Source organism: Amblyomma mixtum, chromosome 3 (assembly GCF_055824585.1).
Source record: "Amblyomma mixtum isolate Tamu chromosome 3, ASM5582458v1, whole genome shotgun sequence".
NCBI lineage: Eukaryota > Metazoa > Arthropoda > Arachnida > Ixodida > Ixodidae > Amblyomma > Amblyomma mixtum.
This window is the reverse complement of record NC_143014.1, coordinates 255474865-255493600: the sequence shown is the minus strand read 5'-3', so window position 1 is coordinate 255493600 and position 18736 is coordinate 255474865.

Here is an 18736-nt window from a genome sequence, read left to right as displayed (position 1 = left end):
TTTGCGAATGTAAAGTCCTTTCTGTGCACGGCCCAAACTTTTAACTGTGCACTTTGCGCTTGCGTTAGAGATATACATGTACTACATGGGTATTTGAGTTTTATGCTACACAATTGAATTGAGAAACATTTTTCGTTGGTAATTCACTCACTTGGTTCTTCTAGGCAATCTGTAAAGCATAGAATAGTAACACCAGTCGAAGTAACAGATTTTGCTGAACTAAAAACATGGCGCGATTATGGGGATGATTTTCTGCGTTACGACTGCCGCTACTAGCACTTACTGAGAAGCGGGAGTTTCTACGTTCCAAATACCGATTACTGCTAGACCATTTTTCGGTGACGATTGATTACACTTCATCTTATCACAGGTGTACGCAACGACCAGCGCACGGCCCACCGTCATGTAGGGCCCAAGGCAGGCGCACTGAGCTGCAGGCATCTCTACGCGTGGCGTGATGGCTTCACTGGCTCCCGCCACCACGACGGCGAGGGAGGTGCTCCAGCCCGCAGGACGTTTACGCGCGGCGTGCCGGTGGTGGCGGGATGAGGTCCGCACGGAGCTGCTGCGACTTCTGCGCGTGCTCAAGCGTGAGTCATGTTCCACGGGTGCCTGCGTACTGCCCTCTTAGGTTAAAAAGTGCCAGGAAATATGCCTGATAGGAGAGAGAACAGCTCCGTCTAAGCTGCGAAGCCCTGACGACGCTTGGTAGGCGGCAGTCGGCAGACAGGTTACCACGACAGAGCCCAGTGTGCTGTACGCACTTGTCATAGAGCTCTCGAAGGGCGCGCTTAAGTGTAAGGTCGGCCGGTTTTAGAAGTGCCTAAAACTTAAACAGTAAGATTCCTAATTGCATTTTACAATACTGTGCACCACCCAATACAAGATCCGTCGGTGCTCGACACCACAGCTGTGCGTCTTCTTTGCTTATCCGCTCTTTCGACGTGGTCCGTTTCCCATTTCTAAAATGTGATGCCAGCCGCCCTCAGCTCAACCGGTGTCGGCCAGATCTTGGAGACTTAACGACCTTTCCTAAGTTCTGGCCTTCCTCCATGTGCCCCTGTCATACGGCACTCGCGGTTTGAGCAACGCCAGCCCGCTCAAAACATTCTCATGCCGTCCGCACTTCTTTCAGCACTTCTTTTGGCAGCCTTGTCGGGGACAGCGGTAAAGGGCGAAAGATCTTTTTTCCCGCGCTGACAGCGACCTGCGAAATGGATTCTTGTAATGGCAGTGAAATGCGCTCGCTTTAGTTACGCTTCGTACATCCTAAGAAAGTACGCCTCTGCTATCTGACTCATGCATACTCACGTACTGTTCTGCGCCCCCAATTCGTATGCACGGACCGGATGTTTAAGATCAGTTTTTTTTCTCTCTTCCGACACGTTCGATCGCATAAAACGCAGTGAGATGTAAGAGGTGCTAGGCGCCGCCAAGTCCGCGAGTAAATGTTCAGCGCTTCAGTATCTGCTCTGTGGTTGCTGCGTGACTGTGGCAAAAATCTACTGTGGAGCACATCTTTGCGCTGGTTTAGACTCGTCAGGAACGCGGAAACGGCGAAAAATAACTGTGGCGCGAAGGGGACAAGAACGGCGAAGAAATACAGCACACACGAACACGGACTTCCAACTTTGTGTGTTGTGTGGGTTCTTTCTTCGCCTTCGCTTTCCCTTGGTTCTTCGCCGTCCTTCGCGCAGCAGTTACTTCGTGTAAATTAATTAATCAACTATCCGACAAGTTCCACTGACGTAGAAACGACTGGAAAGCAGTGACTAGCAAGTGCCGCATGTTTTGGGCGTTTTGGTTTCTAGGCCTTCATAGCGGGACACAGGTTGGAGTTGCCCAGCTTCCATGCATCTCTCTCAGCTGGTGACCAGTTTATCGGGTAATTGCAGCATTCTTTGGAGCCTAGCTATGATATACAGCCAGGATGTATTACAGTAGACTTAATATAGACTGCAACTGTACGACAAGGTGTAGTTAGAACTGCATTAGAGTTGAATGGAGAGAGATTTCTGATTAAGTCGTTGCAGCAGCCTCAGACAATTTTCTTCATTTTGTGCAGGGCTCAAGGAGGGCGATCACCTGGCCGCCCTGGCCGCTTCACATGGTCCCTGAGTTGGGAAGGATGGCCTCAGGGGCGCATTTCATTTATTTCCTTTGAGAAATTTTCAGTCCTTTCGATGAAACCTAGTAAACTGTGTTAAGCGCTCTAAACATTTTTCAGCTCATGCTGTTAAAATATACTGATCTTCTGTCATACTGATGAAGGGTGTAACTGCGCAAAAGTGCTAGGACAACATAAAGAAACACACGACACTTGTGTTTCTTCATGTTGCCTTAACCTTTTCGCGCTGTTGCTCCTTTCAGCTGATGAGATATTTATGCTCTTTCTCAGTGCAACCCAAAATTTCCTCTATGCTTCTCCTGAGCTTTAGGAAAGATAATATACCACCGTGTTTCTTGTTGGTGCTCAATCTGTGGATTTCTTTTGAGTTCTTAATGTGCATCCTTGCATGCAGTAAGGAAAAATTCCAGGTGTGCATTTAAGCCTGCTTAGGTGCATTAATGCGAGAACATTTCTCTTAAGGCGCGTTTATACTCCGACTTAACGCGCGCGCACCTGGCAGGGCGACGTAACGTTAGCCAAAGCGGGACCCTCTACACTGCAACGGTGCCTTCGGCACGTGCGGAGGTTTGGAGCAAGGCTCTATCGTGCCGAGAGCGCCAGCCGCCTCCGGCGCTATATAGCGGGTAGAAAGTACAGGGTTAACGGCGCATAAAGCCCCTCAGTGAAGCAAAAGTAAGGAAAAGCTCGGGTCTATCCGGCTTCTCTCCTTTCCTAGCGCGCCGCCGCATAATCCAGCCTCCAGTTGGCCGAGGCGAGTTTATGTTAGGCTTGCGGGTGCAACAGACGAGGAGGCAGTGGGAAAACGTTTTTCGAAAGCGACGCGGCTCGCCGAAAGGTTTTTCGGCGCAGGATTGGTCGGGTGAACCGTGATAATGTGCTGGATCTGCGTGTTTGTGAGTAGAGTGGTCGTTCTCCATTCGTTAGTACGATATTTTTTTGAGGATTTGGTGTGAAGCGCGAGCGACTGCAGTCTTTCATTACAGTTAATACCATCTGCCATTGTTAGATGGATTGGTTCGCTCGCAGGCTAGGAAAGCAGTGTTGCGCGTTGTCTTAGCCCCGCCGTTTACGTTGCTTGCTGTGCGATGCTCTGCAGGTGTAGATTTGACGTCGCGCGTTACCTGGCGTATTGGTTTGGGCGTAGTCTGACTCGTTCGCGGGCTGGACTCGACAGTTGTGCTTCATGTTGTTTAAGCCCCGCCGTTTACGCGGCTCCGTGTGCAAGTCTCGGTTTGATGATTTGCGCATTGCTGGACGTATTTGTTTTATTGCAGATGGACTCCTCCGCTCACGAACTCGACACTAAAGAGGCGGTCCTCGCTGTTTGCGCCTGCGCTGTTCGTGTTGCGCACATTCATGTTGCGCACATTGTTGACTGCGTATTTGTTCTGGGAGGGTTCATAACGAAATCGGCCGTCCCGCCATCGCTCGAATACTCCATATATACGTGGATATTGCTTCAGAATGCAAGCGAGGACCTCCGTTAAAAATAGTTGCAGGCATTTTCTCCGTGTGTTTTCAGTTTTCGCCGCAAGCAACTTCCAAATTTAACCAACGTGTTGGCTTCAAACAGGACAGAGTAATATCGAGTTTTGGTTTTTCATCGCTTGAATTTTCTTTCTCATGCTACTTCGACCAAAATCAATTAACTGCGGCAGTCTAGGCTACTGCGCGTTATGCATGGCAATTGCACGACGGAAGACAATGCCTTCTTATCAGCCATTATTGCGCATGTTAACCGAAGATGACAATAACCTGGAGAAACATTCTAGTGAATCATGCAGCACTATATTTGTGCGCGAAGGAGTGGCTAAAAGCGCTTTTTGATTGACGGTAATCAACCCAAACAATTCACCCCGCATGAAATTTCTCCTGGTGACAATTATGTTACAGTGCGGAAATAGACCACCGTAGCAAACATTGACTACCGCCAGTCGGATCTTTTTAATTTTAGCCTGCGATGTGTCCAAGGTATTGTAACTCCGGAATAATCCCCAAGCTTTCTGGCAGTAGAAAAAATGAAATTAAAATTGAGATGAATACGCACCTATGCACTGCTTAGCACAGCCGATTGTACGAGCAAACGCGCCTTTGAGAGAATATATTATGGCAGCAGTACACCGCCGTCCGTTCTTATAAAGCCTACGCCGCACGTCTAGTCGTATGCCGTTCACTGTAGTTTGGCAGAGTTAAATTTTGAATAAGATTAGGCAAAAGACGTCAGTCGAAAGACAACACTCCGACGATATTCAGTAGGAGAGTGCCGCGAGCTCGATCGCGCACGCAGTTTCCACCGTGTGCCCTGAAATCAAAGCAATCGCAGTACGAAAAGACCCGATAAAGCAGTGCAACGTAAGAGGGGGAATTATTTGCGTAATAAGTTCTTCAATAACCCCTGCCATGATTCTCATTTTGACTGAAGCCAAGGCAGAAAATGCACGCGCGGCCTACTGCGCGGAAAAGGGGGAGGATTGGGAGCGTCTGCTAGCTTCCTCTCGCCTAGGTGCCGCCATGATCTGCGCCCAGTAGGAGTTGAGAAAAGGAACGCCTGTATAGGAGGAGGAGGACAAAGGAGATGTCATTACTTTTAGTTCATTTAATGGCTTTAACTGCGCATCGTCTGCGCATGCGCTTCTCCAGGCGCAGCCGTTGCGCCGCGTCGGAGCTGTTGGACTGTACGAGGGCCAGATTTGCGCCTGGCGCGGCCTGACCAGCCTCACGTGACTCACCGGGGCTCGCTTGCACAAGCGATGACGTTGGAGTATAAACACGCTTTTAGTGCGCGTCGGCTGTCATCTCGTGTACGCACGCACCATTTGCTGGACCACCTCCGAACATTGCTAGAATCTAAATCTGTAATTTAGAGTTTCATAATTACTCATGAACACGTCATTACATACCTCGAAGATACGTTTCTAAGGCGTCTATGCATTCACTGGACTCGCCATTACGGCGAGTCCAGTGAATGCATACTTACTACGCCTTTACGTAAGGTGTCGCTCACCGTAGGCCCTGGTTCGATTCACACCTTAACGTCCGTTTTTTTTTTCAAGGCGAAAGAAAGCCTTTAATGCCTGATACTGTCGTGACCAAGACGTGTCAGCAAATGTGTCCGTGCTTCGGATGCATGCCCTATATGGACATATGCCAATCAATAACTAATCGATTCATAATCGAGTGCAATCGAAAGCCATCGGAACATGATATAAATGAATTTCATGATTACATCATTGTACTCAATGACCCCTTATTAGTAGTAGTTAAGAACTGGCATGTGGGACTGTGCACTGTGCCTCTACCTTAACTAACACTGATTAATCATTGTACTAGTTAAGGTCACATTAACTATCACTAACCATACATTAACTAGTATCACGAAATGTGCAAATCATGCTTAACTATCATTAATCATCAACAATGGTTAAATGTTCTAAGAGATTTCATAGAGATTGGGTCGAACATTCTAAGAGTATTCCATCACATGACAGGTGAGTGACAGTACATGATGCATGACATTAGAACAATGGTAAAGACCAATTAGCGGAATTAACCTTTGTATTCAGACCACATAAATAAAAAAAACTGAGTAGGAAATTGGTCGAGAACGGCGAGGTTCAGGTGTCCATCGAGATATAGATAGATAGATAGATAGATAGATAGATAGATAGATAGATAGATAGATAGATAGATAGATAGATAGATAGATAGATAGATAGATAGATAGATAGATAGATTAGATTAGATTAGATCTTTATTTCAGACAACAAGGTCACGGATACAAGGACAAAAGGCAGATGTACTCTGCCTGACGGGGCCCCAAGCACCAGACACAATGCTCAGGACAAGCGGCAAAAAGACAATATGCGAGAGATACATTTCCTTTCCTCAAAAGCCAATTTACCGTCGGGCAAGGCGTAGAGCCGAACGGGCGATGGCGTTCTGTGGACTCCCTGGCAGCGTTGCAAGACGCTGTCGCATTCCACTTTTGGAGGCGAAGCTTAACATCTTAACCACACATCAGTGACACAAACAGCAACACCGCGCTTAAGGCTTTCGCCTCACCGCAGTTTAGTTCAACAAAGTGCCCCCCTGAATTTTTTATTATTTTTGTTCAGTTCATGCGGACACGCTCTATCCACAGTTTGTGTCCACAACTTCCGTCCACTGCGCTCGTCCACAACTTCCGGTGGCGCCACTCATGAGACCAGAGATGATTTCGGAATAAAAATCTACAAAAAGAGGTTGTCACTATATCTTCGGCGACCGACTGACTTGAGACAACCACGGTTCCTTTCGGCGCTAATTTTTCGTCCCTTAGCAACACTTCGACCTCAGAAGCCGCTGTTTATACCAGGTGTTTGAAAGGATCCCGCCTGTAAATTTAAGAAGAGGCTTTTGAGTTCAAGAAAAGCTGGTTGCGGTATAGTAATATCAGTGTTGGTGGACGTCCCAAAACCGACGAAGTATGTTAGCTAGTAAAGTGAAAAGCTACCCTTGCTCATCGCCGCTACATTGCTAGTTTATGTTTGTTTCACAATTTATTTTACTCTGAGCTACGACAGGAACCCTACATCTGCGCACCACCACCACGCATCTCCCTCCGCACCGGACATCAGCAGCAAGTGTCACGACCTCGCGCCCGCACCACTACATTTTCTTCATCATTCTTCCCCCGGACCGCGAACGACTGGAACGGCCTTCCCCGAGAACTTGCTGCTATCACATGCCAATCATTGTTCATCGAAGAAATCACGCGTGTACTTGCTCAGTGATAATCTTATATTTGTATAACTTTCAACTTATCTGTTAGTCATTCTGTTTTTCATTTCTGTGTGCCCCACCCCTTATGTAGTACCCTCTAACGAGGGTCTTTAAGGCATTAAAGTGAAGTGAAGTGAAGTAAGGTTTAATCCATTAACGATTACAGATAGCTGATAGCAAGTAGATATCTGTAGCCGGTCAGTAATTATATTTTGTAGTTATCTACGTATGCTAAACTCGTTAGTGGAACAAAGCACAATCCATTTCTTGATATTCTAGAGAAAAAAATTCACTGTGGCTTATCCAAGGTTAAGCCTGGACATCTCGAAGCGAAAAGCTCTCGCTGCTTTTCTGCGAACTCCTAAGCTACCACTTCTGGATCGGTGTTTCTGCGCCTTCCGACTGTTGCTTTTTCTTCTTCTTCCATGGCGGGTGTCTGCGCCTGTTGTATGGGGAAGCGCGCCTTTTATACCTGTCCTTCCAAATGCGCACTCCGCACGGCTGCGGCTACAAGTCAAACGCTGAACAGAGGGTCTTTCTCTTTGACTAAAAATGTCCTACATGAGGCAAACACCCTACCCACGGTTTCACTTAATTGAACAGATGCTAAGCTCAATGTCTGCCGCATCACATCAATTACCTGCTTCAGATCACGGAAATGCCATAGTCTTTCGCAAACGTCACACACGTAGCTGAACGGATTGTTCACAACGTCTGCCGTGAAGACCTTGGTCGCACTGGCGCTTGTGCCTGTTTCTGCGCCGTCCGACTGTTGCTTCTTCTTCTCCTTCCATGGCGGGTGTCTGCGCCGTGCGTGCTGTCACTCGGTTTCCCGCATGCGCAGATGTGTCAAATCTGTAGTGTTGCTCAAGCGAAGCGCGGTGTTTACTAGCCTAGTAAAGCTTTTCGCTTCATAAGCAGACCCCACCGAGTACTCTACTAGGAAATAGAAGGGATGCGTTTCATTTACTGGTGTCTCTTGCCTGCAGCATTGGCACTGGTGTTATTAATCTCTGGCATCAGATGACAAATTTAGAAAGCATGACCTCGTGTTTCATACGCACGACAAGAAGCACTGATCCGCAACAGAAGCTATCATAATACAAACGAAGGGAGACTATAAATGAATAAACCGTGAATTCGCAGCGTGCAGCGGTAAATTCCCAACGGTATATTTATTGTATAACCACAAATATGCGCAAACACGTCCGCCAAAAAGAAGAAACAGTCGATTCCATCGGCAAAAGCGCCTAGAGCTTGCGTCGTTCGCAAAAAAATCAAGCTTAAGCCGCTTTTAACTGATGCAAATTTCAGTGGTATTATGATGCAACGGTAAGGGTCTACTATATACCTTTTCCCCCGGAGCCAAATGTTCCGAAGCGTGGGCGCTTCGCATGCCTAGTCTTGCGCACATTCGAGTTGTGTGTTGATTTTTAGCTGTCTTGCCTGATCTTGCATTGAAATTGTTTATTCACGCGTTCACACGAAGAAAACGCAACAGGTGGTATAATTTTGGATGCAGCCAGGGCAGTGGACAGCAGAGGTAGGCATCCTCAAGAGGGCGAGCCCTCATGAAGGCATCTTCACCCTCACCTCATGAGGATTTCACTTGGGGAAGTAAGAGAAGATCGGCGCATGAGAATTAGTGAGGGCGAGGGTGAGAGAGCGAAGAAATGATGCAGTAGAAGCGATACGGAGCATGAAAATAAAACAAGTCGCAACAAACAACAAACAATAGTTAACGGTCAAGTACTTGTTCAATGGCAGAAAGCACATTTTCGGGTACAAACACATGTGGGGGTAGGTTGTTGCATTCTGCTATAGTTCGAGGAAAGAAAGAATATTTAAAGTTATTGGTGCGGGTAAACAAAGGAGATAATTTATGCGGATGGCAATGCCTTGTTACTCTAGTTGTTGAAGGTTTCACATACAATGAAGGGTCTAAACGGAACTGAGAATGGTAGAGTTTAAAGAGGAATTTAATTCTTGCTAGCTTTCTCCAGTACTCTAAGGGTTTGATGTTGTTGATTCTCATTAATTCAGATGGGGAGTCATGTCGTCGGTACCGGTTATATATGAAGCGAACTGCTGATCTTTGAATCCGTTCAAGTTTGCTAATGTCTTTTTTAGTGAAAGGGTCCCAAACCTCGCATGCGTACTGCAATCTAGATTTGATCAGTGTGTTGTAGGCCAGAAGCTTTACATGGGAGGGGCTATATTTGAGTCTGTGTCTTAACTGGTCGAGTTTGCGGCGCGCCGAGGAGCAGATATTGTCAATATGAGCGGACCAGCTTAAATGTTCTGTAATCGTTACACCCAAATATTGCTGACCGCGTATTTCTTCTGGGAGGGTTCATAACGAAATCGGCCGTCCCGCCATCGCTCGAATACTCCGTATATACGGGCATAATGCTGCAAAATGCTAGCGAGGACCTCCGTTAAACATACTTCCAGGCATTTTCTCCATGTGTTTTCAATTTTCGCTGCAAGCAACTTCCTAAATTAACCAACGTGTTTGCTCCGAACAGGACAGAGTAATTTCGAGTTTTGGTTTTCGAGCGCTTGGATTTCCTTATGCTGCTTCGACCAAAATTAATTAACTGCGGCAGTCAAGGCTGCTGCGCGTTATGCATGGCAATTGCACGACGGAAGACAATGCCCTGTTATAAGCCATTATTGCGTATGCTAACCCAAGATGACAATCACCTGAACACACAACATTCTAATGAATCATGCAGCACTGTATTTGTGCTTGAAGCAGTGGTTATAAAGCGCTTTTTGATTGACGGTAATCAACCCAAACAGTTCACCATACATCAAATTTCTCCTGGTCACAATTGTGTTACAGTGCGCACATAGGGCACTGTAGCAAACATTAAGTGACTACCGCCAGTCGGATCCTTTTAATGTTAGCCTGCGATGTGTCCAAGGTATTGTAACTCCGGAATAATCCCCAAGCTTAGTGGCAGTAAAAAAAAATAAAATTGAAATTGAGATGAATAGGCACCTGCGCACTGAATAGCACAGCCGATTGTACGAGCAAACGCGCCTTTGTGAGAAGAATATATTAAGGCAGCACTACACCGCCATCCGTTCATATAAAGCTTAGGCCGGACGTCTAGTCGTATGCCGTCCACTACCGTTTGGGAGAGTTAAATTTTGAATAAGATTAGGCAAAAGACGTCAGTCGAATGAGAACACTCCGACGATATTCAGTAGAGTCGCTTGAGCTCGATCGCGCAGGCCACTTCCACCGTAAGTACGGAAATCAGGGCGATCGCAGTAAGAAAAGTCCTATTAAAGCAGTGCAACGTGAGACGGGGCAATTATTTGAGTAACAATAATTGAGTAAACCAACACCCAACCACATTAAACCGAACACCTGAAGAGCCACACCTGCCGAGAAATATCAGATTCAAATGAATTTGCTCACGATCGGAAGATTTTTATGAAAATGCTTATCGCATGCGGGACATTCTCAACAAACAGTATTACCCGTCCTCTATAAAAAACGATGCTATTATAAGCCGGAAGCAACTAATAATAATCACTTATTTAAGGAATCTCAGCCAACATCATAGCGCTGTAATCTCATATTAACCTTCACAAGCAAACTCCCGAAGATTAACAAAATCATAAAAAAAACACTTTAATACCATAGAACAGAGTGACCGGCTTTCAAAAATTTTCTCAACGGTCTCCCAGGTAACATATCGAAGAACAAAACATTTACAGGACCATGTTGTCCATTCGACAGTCAATGAACCCAGAGCTGTAGGGTGCACACCATGGCGAAAAAAAAACAGATGCGAAGTCTGCAAAGAGATGCAAACCATGGCACTGGCTAAAAGCACCTATTCAAATTTCAAATGTCCTATCCGGGAAGATATAAATTGCGATTCCAGCAACGTTGTTTGCATGCGCGAGTGTGGCGACTGTCGAATGCAATACATAGGCCAAACAGACAATTCCTTCCGATTCAGGTTTAATAACCACTGCTCACATACTCAATCCCTCCCCAACCTTCCTCTTTCGAAACACCTCCGCGAGAAAGGCGACGAGTTTCACAAACTTAAAGTAACAACACTACAGACTGGCTTCAAAAACACTTGTGAGCGCGAGCAAAGAGAACCATGTTTCATTTTATGCGGAGCATACTACTTTAGCTACCACTTCAGCCCTTCACCGTGGTTATGCGCCTCCAAATCACGTGATACATGACGTCACCCCGTGACACGATGACGTCACGACAGTGGAGAAACGGGGGCCCACCTCGCGCCGTCGCTGTGGTTGTGCGCCTCCAAATCACGTGACACGATGATGCCACACCACGTGACACGATGACGTCACGACAGTGGAGAAACGGGGGCCCACCTCGCGCCGTCGCTGTGGTTGTGCGCCTCCAAATTACGCGACACGATGATGCTTCGCATTCTCCAGGCTTAACCAAGTTAAGCCTCAGCCATTTTTTAAATTTAACACAGTGCAAAGTGGCATCAACAAAAGCCAAGGTACCCTCACCTCTCTTCCGATTGCAGATGCCTACCACTGACTGCGTAGCACTGACTGCGTCGTCTGAGGTCACACCCCTTTCTGCATGCCACATTTGTGTCGTTGCTTCCACCCACCTTTTGGCTCATCTGGTCCCGCGAACGCCACATAGATTTAGAGCGCAGCTCTTAGGCGCCCGTTTCGGCGTTTCGCGGCGGCGCCGTCGCAGTTGCTTCGCTGTTGTCCGTTGTAACCAGTAGTGTACAGCTTAATCGCGCTTTGAGCAGCGAAACCAATGTAGCGGGAGCTTAGAAAGCAGAGGGAAGGCGCTTAACTGCCCTCTTGGAACAGTGGACACCCCATTCGGGCTTTAAGCTACGTGGCGGTGGGGACAGATGTGCGCTGCATGCGTTGGCATCGACAGAGTTCTGCCAGAAACGCGGCACTGAAGCCATAGGCCATCGGCGTTCGTTGTGTTCATTGGCGTTGGCGTTGACAACGTTTTCCGCTCCGACAATTTCAATGAAAGGAAGTGCGCATAACTGGCTCCCTGGGTCAGTGGACACCTGAACCGCGCTTGGTACGAGGGGTAATGAGAGTGAGATGTGTGCTGCAGATATTGACAACGTTGTTCCAGAAACACGGGGCTGAAGCCATAGGCCGTCGGCGTTCAATGGCGTTGACAACGTTTTCCGCTCCGACCATTTCAATGAAAGGAAGTGCGCATAACTGGCTCCCTGGGTCAGTGGACGCCTGAATCGCGCTTGGTACGAGGGGTAATGAGAGTGAGATGTGTGCTGTAGATATTGACAACGTTGTTCCAGAAACACGGGGCTGAAGCCATAGGCCGTCGGCGTTCAATGGCGTTGACAACGTTTTCCGCTCCGACCATTTCAATGAAAGGAAGTGCGCATAACTGGCTCCCTGGGTCAGTGGACGCCTGAATCGCGCTTGGTACGAGGGGTAATGAGAGTGAGATGTGTGCTGTAGATATTGACAACGTTGTTCCAGAAACACGGGGCTGAAGCCATAGACCGTCGGCGTTCAATGGCGTTGACAACGTTTTCCGCTCCGACCATTTCAATGAAAGGAAGTGCGCATAACTGGCTCCCTGGGTCAGTGGACGCCTGAATCGCGCTTGGTACGAGGGGTAATGAGAGTGAGATGTGTGCTGTAGATATTGACAACGTTGTTCCAGAAACACGGCGCTGAAGCCATAGACCGTCGGCGTTCAATGGCGTTGACAACGTTTGCCGCTCCGACCATTTCAATGAAAGGAAGTGCGCATAACTGGCTCCCTGGGTCAGTGGACGCCTGAACCGCGCTTGGTACGAGGGGTAATGAGAGTGAGATGTGTGCTGCAGATATTGACAACGTTGTTCCAGAAACACGGGGCTGAAGCCATAGGCCGTCGGCGTTCAATGGCGTTGACAACGTTTTCCGCTCCAACCATTTCAATGAAAGGAAGTGCGCATAACTGGCTCCCTGGGTCAGTGGACGCCTGAATCGCGCTTGGTACGAGGAGTAATGAGAGTGAGATGTGTGCTGCAGATATTGACAACGTTGTTCCAGAAACACGGGGCTGAAGCCATAGACCGTCGGCGTTCAATGGCGTTGACAACGTTTGCCGCTCCGACCATTTCAATGAAAGGAAGTGCGCATAACTGGCTCCCTGGGTCAGTGGACGCCTGAATCGCGCTTGGTACGAGGAGTAATGAGAGTGAGATGTGTGCTGCAGATATTGACAACGTTGTTCCAGAAACACGGGGCTGAATACCATAGGCCGTCGGCGTTCAATGGCGTTGACAACGTTTTCCGCTCCGACCATTTCAATGAAAGGAAGTGCGCATAACTGGCTCCCTGGATCAGTGGACGCCTCAATCACGCATATAGGTACGTAGGTTGATGAGAGAGATGTGGGCTGCAGACATTGACAACGTTGTGCCAGACACGTGCAAGGTCACGTACAAAGAAAAGAACCGACCATCGCGGATCTATCTCGAGTCGCTGATTATCCAAACGAAAAGAAAATCGCTGAACCGTTGTGGTGGCAATCTGCCCCAAGTATACGCTAGGTGTCTGGGAACTGACCTGGGCCGTATTTAAGGCAACAATTTTCGCTTCGCCTTCATTGTGAACAAGGCTCCCGTGCGGAAGCCGAAACGTCATTTTATCTTTCTTTTGGTCGGTGCCTTTTATTTTTACGTAATTTTCATCCCGACCAGACGGGCTTTCGTCAAACTTTTGAGTTCTAGCCTAGTGGTCTCGCTTAGCGGCCCTTAAAGGAGATCTTTTTTTGCCGCCGTGCGTTCGACTCCCAGTCATGAATACTGATTCAATTTCTTTTTCTCTTTTTCATGGTTTGACCTCTAACTCAGCTGAAGGTCAAAAATTACACGGTCCGCGATTGAAGTCCGAGGTTCCGTAGTGAAGCCTTCGCTTTAAAATGTCTTCTCTGACTAGCTTATGGCTTTCATATTTTGTTAAAGGCAAGGGAAGGCTTTCGTGCACTGATTTTGCGTATATTGTATTTCGCGTTTGTCGATAGTCACTTGTGCTGCTGTCTAGAGACATGGGGCGGTACTTATAAAACGCATTTGGAGCCAACTGTATGTTTGCAGAAACGTGCCGCTCATACCGTAACCTCCGCAAAGGCAACCTACCCTGGTCGACTACTCTTTCAACAATTGCGAATATTACCAGCATCATGTTGCATACAAACTAAAAATAGCTCAAGTAATAAACACAGTAATAAAAACTAATGATGTCTTTCCTCTTACACTGTTTAGATCCCCGCTGAGACAAACAAGAGCCGCCACTAGTATAGATTTAACCTACCGCCATGTCACAGTACTTATGGTAAAAGGCTATTAGAATACAATGGTGTTCAAATATGGAATGAAGTTTCCGATGACATGAAACTTACGCATCATTTATCTCCCTTATTGAAAAAATATTTCCTTGTGTGCCCGGAAATGTGGGACTAAATACGTTTTTTTGGCTTTGTGAATTTGTAAACTTGATTTTTGTCTTGTTTCTGCACTCAGCCTATATTTTTTTTTCAGAATATTTCTGCGGTTTGTATATTTGAAATGACGTGATTGTATTTAACGTAATTTTGTATTTGTTCTTTTATTGCCATTTATTTTGTGAATATCTTGTCTTTCGACGTTTTACTAGCCGAGCTGGCTATGGGTCCAATCAAGTTTGTATCCATTGATTTTACAAAATAAAAATGAGAGAGAAAAAAAATACGGAACCGGTCAACCTGTATGGGAGAGAGTCATGTCGATGGGCGCTTGAATTCCCTGTAGCTATTGCGGTAACTTTCTTGACTACGGTATGACAAAAAGTGGTGTTTTCCTTTTCCACAATTCTATTTTCGTCGAGGAAAGAAATACGTGCTCGTGCCAAGTCGGAGTACGTTCGCGGTGCGTGTTTTCACTAAGCTATCCACCACACCATGCGCAACGCGGTTTGCTCTGGACGGGCGCCAAAATACAGATTCCATCGCCTTCTTCCAGAACACATGCCACCGCTCAGAGCTCTGGAGGTCGTCTCGCGGAAGCTCCAATATATTTATTTTGAAACTGAGAACCCACTCGTTTAGCATAGGCTAGAAAACTTTCCCCACTGCCGATGGGGGAAGTAACAGGTTCGAATATTCGTATGCGCTTCAACCGTATACCTGTTGGCGCAACCCCCAAAGGAAACTTTCTTCGCGATATTTTTGGCCCACTCAAGTCTTCGGCACGCAAGCTGCTCCTCGGCAGCCAGGATTACCACCCCAGCCATCCACGAGACACAAGAATTTTGACAGATCGCTCCCAACACCGGGCCATGTTCGCACTTAAAGCCGGCAGAGCTCCGGACATGTGCAGCTTTTCTGGCACAAGTTTAGAGCCCAGAGGGTTTGCTTCTAAGTCGTATAGTGAGGCTCCTGAAGAATTCGTGGAAGCTGTACCCATCGCAGGGGGCAGCATCAGAAAATTTGTTACTATAAGGCGATTTGGAACGCCGGGGATGCATTACGAGTCCCACGGCGTGGTTTGGGAGCAAACCGCCTGGGCTCTTAACTTTGACAAAGGGTGCACATATAACTCACTTGTGCTGAAGGGCATATTCGCGCAATAATGATAAAAAAAAAACTCTTCAGAAGCCTAAAACTGAAAGGGTCTCGGGGCTGTGGCACCATGGCCATGACCAATAGGCGGCTTTTCGAAAAATATTGCCTCCACAGAATGAGGCTTAAATTTTTCTCTCATTCTTTGCCATTTCGAAAGAACCGTTACTGGCGAAAATTTCTAATTAAAGCCAACGGAATGTCAACTTTTTTTTCCTTTTAATGCCTTGAAGCTTTCAGCTTTCCCCGTACCCACCCTCAGTATGCTTTTTACGCAAAATTTAATGAAGATTTCATTAGAAATTAAAATATAGTTTCATGCGCAGTGGTAATTCAAATACTTCGGCAGTTTAATCCTCATTAAACACGCAATAATTTTGTTGAGACTCGTTTCCATGATGTGACAGGGTGAACGCTCTTATACTTTTATATTTCATATTTTCGGTACCGCCTTTAGTAAATTAACGACAGAAGCTGCATCAAGCAGGCAGAGTAAACGTTTCATTACGCACAAAATTCTGTGCGTTGTTGCTTCAATAATTTCATTCTGTAGAATTTCTGTGTACAGTCTTCGCAAGAACGTGTGCTCAAGTAATATTAAGCAAGAACATTACTACGTTGTTACTGGATATACACTTATTTGATCTAACTAGGGTTAAAATATAATACGTGAGGTAAAAACTTATTCTGTCAGCAATTACAAAGCAAAAAAAGTCAGGAGATTAACGAAGCGTTCAGTAGGACATTTACTGCAGCTTATAATCTTTAACTGACAAAAATCATATCACAAGATGAGAACTGTTACGGACACTGATAATAAAAGCGCAGCAAAATAGAGCAGACAAAAATTATCCTAAGTTGCTTTTCTCCGATTCCCCGTACTACGGTGAGACTAGATCATCCTTAGTGCTCGTTTGTGGCAGCACCTATATGCAATTGCTGGCGTTGCGGAACAAGCCAGGCATCGCGTACATTGGGTACGCTAGTGACAAAGGGGCGCAGGGCATTTATGGACCGCTAAAGGTAAAAATAACGCGTTCGACAAAGTACAAGTATGTTTGCCAGTTTGAATTGACATCTAGTCGGCACGCCCTAACTACGCCTTCAGAACGGCACGGCAGCTGCGGCACAGTCATCGGCAGCTGCGCTGGGATTGCGGTTTTACGAGTAAGGATGAGCCGGCATTCGAGCAAAACGACTACTGCACACGCACAACTCGCAAGCAGCATAAACGCTTCGAAAGGCCGCATTTGATAAGGACGCGAAACTGTTTTGCTGCGTGTGTGGCCACCACAGAAAGCGAAACAGCAGGCCTGGCAATATTAACTGTTTGCATCGATTCAAGCATGATAATGGCCAGTGCAAACTGTTTTCTTTAAAGCGCAACAAGCACACTCGCCTTGAAAGTGTCTTCAAGATGCTTGTTTTGGAATGTCATTCGGCATGCAGCGTACACAGAAGCGTTGCCATGGAATGAGCGAACGAGGCAGAGCGTACAGCATATTAGTGACAACGTCAGGCATCACTGTGGCGACCCGCATTGGGAGAATGCGAAAGCATCGATGCCTGCTTCACACTCGTCGCCTTTTGCAGACCGTGAAGGCGCCCCATACATAACGGCAAACGCGCTAACGGGCGCACAACATTCGCACACTCGAAAGGAGCCCGCGCACTCGAGGGCGGCGAGGCAACGAGTGAGGTAAGTGGAGCCGCCGCGGTGGCTCAGTGGTTATGCCGCTCGGCTGCTGGCCCGAAAGACGCGGGTTCGATCCTGGCCGCGGCGGTCGAATTTCGATGGAAGCGAAATTCTAGAGGCCCGTGTGCTGTGTGATGTCAGTGCACGTTAAAGAACCCCAGGTGGTCGAAATTTCTGTAGCCCTTTACTACGGCGTCCCTCGTAGCCTGAGTCGCTTTGGGAAGTTAAACCCCATAAACCAAACCAACGTAAGGTAAGAGGATAGGCCGGAGCGGAAACAGCGCGCTCGAGCGTTCTAGAAGGTTCTTTTTTTATCCGGCTACCGCTCCTCCAAGTTTTCAGTGACCCCATTTCAAGCAACTTCACGTCACGCGTCACCATGACAACCACGTTGGCGCGCGGGTACCGCGCACCCACCCACCTACCCGCCGCGCTTTCCTGTGAAATCACGGTGGCCCAACCCGACATCACGACATGACGTCATGGTGCGACATCATGCGTCGCCATGGCAACGACGTTTGCTCGACGTCGCCGCTCAAAAGTATTGGATCGCAGTGATTCGACGAGAGATCAAACTGCGCAAATATTTCAAATGTTCAATTTTCTCGATTATTTTATAGATTATGTACAGGGTGGTCCACTCTAAGTGCGAACACGGCTCCGCGGGGCCGCGCTCCGCGGAGCGCCAGCGGATCCGGCGCGTTCGCGCATCGAAGCAAAGCCGCGCAGGCGCACAGGGGCCCGGGGGAGGAGCTTCGTGTCGTCTGCTACAGTGCTGGCGCGGACCTCGCTTGCATTGCTGGTAGCAGACGACACGAAGCTCCTCCCCCGGGCCCCTGTGCGCCTGCGCGGCTTTGCTTCGATGCGCGAACGCGCCGGATCTGCTGGCGCTCCGCGGAGCGCGGCCACGCAGAGCCGTGTTCGCACTTAAAGTGGACCACCCTGTACACATTGTTCAGTAGGCGAACAGTGAATTTCGATTTGTGAAAATGGTAATATTTCGGGAGAAAAAAATTGTAAACAACGTCGTGGCAGAGGCAGCGTTTTAAAGCACCGCTAAATTTCGCAAATTTGCAATTCCGTAAGAATGCAGATATGAAATCTATGATGGATATATTTTTCGTACTGAATGTGTAGGTGAGAAGGAATGTGTCAAGATCATTTCCGCCATTTTGATGAAGTTGTAACTGGAAAAATTCCTAGAACGACGCGTCTCAAAAGAGGTTATAATCAAGAATTTTTTCTCGGCAAATATAAAGCACATTCTATTACAATTCGCACAATTGATAGGTATTGAGGTGCTAAAAGAGTGTACCGACGTTCATTCTTATATAATCTAGGGAAGTGCAAGAAGTATCACCCTAAATCTGGCATCTTTGAATATAGTAGTGTTTTTCAAAAATGAAAGGAAAGAAAACCCTAACTCCAATTTTTCTTAAAAATCGGGAAGCAAATATCTAGGAGGCGAAAAGGAAAACGAAAGAACTTGTTGCATAATATTGTTCCCGACAATGTTATGCAAGCTCAAACATGT